The sequence below is a fragment of the Schistocerca gregaria genome, chromosome 4 (assembly GCF_023897955.1).
Source record: "Schistocerca gregaria isolate iqSchGreg1 chromosome 4, iqSchGreg1.2, whole genome shotgun sequence".
Taxonomy (NCBI): domain Eukaryota; kingdom Metazoa; phylum Arthropoda; class Insecta; order Orthoptera; family Acrididae; genus Schistocerca; species Schistocerca gregaria.
In genome coordinates, this window is record NC_064923.1 from 565,241,077 (window position 1) to 565,242,896 (window position 1,820).

Genomic DNA, 1,820 nt, shown 5'->3' on the forward strand with positions numbered 1-1,820 from the left:
ACAGCATGCAGGAAATGCGACATAAAATGGCGTCTAACGAAGTGCACTCCAAGTTATACTATAGTTAACCTGCTCCTTGCATACCTATTCCTGACATAGACCATAAACATAAAGCAAGATATCTCAGCTACTGCTTTAAGAGACACATTTTTTTCTCGGTTACAACCTGTATCGGGCAGTATTAGGAGTGTAAGGTTAGCTTATTTCATGAAAATATTAGAGGACTGAGTAATAAAGTAGAAGAGCTTCTTGTCTGTGTGTAAAACTTAAAGGTCTCTGGAAAGATGGTCACTTTGTGTCTGTCTGAGCACCACATAACTACAGAGTTAGACAAGTTACATATAAAAGATTACACTCTAGTATCTTACTCTTGCAGGACTGATGTGGGGAAGGGAGGAGTTGGTGCGTATGTTACAACAGATTATAAACTCAAAAACTTCAAGACAGGTAGATTTTATAGTAATCAGCACAAACAAGTGAGTGCATGTGTACTGAAAAATAATTAACTTTTAATTTTAACAATATATAGTTCCCCATTGGGAATTTTGAACTGTTTATGAGGAATCTGCATTTGATACTATGCTGTCAGCCACAAGCAAGCAGTTAGTAGTCTGTGATAACTTCAATGCAGTTTTTCTAAGGGATACTGACAGGAAAAACGACCTGGAAACTTTATCTGGAACATAGAATTTGATGTCAGTAATTAACTTTCCAACACAGGTGGATAAAGATATTAGGAACCTAATTGATTATGCTTTCATTGGTGTAGCTGAAAGCAAGAAAATAACTGTTTACCGAGTAACAAATGCTCTCTCTAATCACACTGCACAGTTATTTAGGATAAATAAGATAGTGCCTTACAATATTGATACTCCTCAATGGACATCTGTTAGAAAAATTAATGATTCCAGGGAAAATATTTAAGAGTACATGAAATGCATTCACTGTTACTAATATGGACAACCATCTTCTGTATAAGGGAATGAAGACAATGAAAATTTGAGCCAAACCAGGACTCAAACCTGGATTTCTCACTTTACATGAGCAGCTGCCTTAACCACTTTCACTATCCATGCATGATTCATAGCCAGACCCAAACTTCCATATGTCATCGTTCCTATTTCACTACCTGTACTCATGTACATATTATGTGACTCCCATACAGTGAAGTACATTTTAATTGAAAGTGGTGCCTGGTATCATCAGATAGCTATGATAATACAGTGCCTGTGTTGTTAGGAATAACAATGCAATGTTCCTTCAAACATGGACACATGTCCAAAGGAACAGGCCTTGCGACAGCTACAGTCATTATGAAATACATGAAATGCATTCACAGTTGCAAATAGAAACAGCCACCAGCTGTACGTCTGAAGGAACAATCCATCGTACTTTTTAACAACATAGGCACTGCAATGACGTTTTTAAGAATAACTTACAGAAGATGATTTGGGACAAGATTTATAATGGACCAAATGCTAATACAAAATTTATTCCACAGTAACTCATATCATTATTTGAAAAGAGCTTTCTGCAAATGCTAATCATAAATTACTTAAACAATGTTATAAAAAACCGTGGCTAAGTACTGGGACTAACGCACTTTGCGAAACGGAAAGGGAAATTTATCTGTTGGCAAGAACAAATGGACAACCTGCAATTGCTGCACATTACAAAAATTGCTCAAAATTACTAAGAAAAGTTATCAAAAAATCAAGGAACCTGCATAAAATTTTGGAAACGAATAATTCGAACAACAGACATAAGGCTATAGGAATGTAATGAAATGGTAGACAGGAGAACCAGACACAGTATGGAAT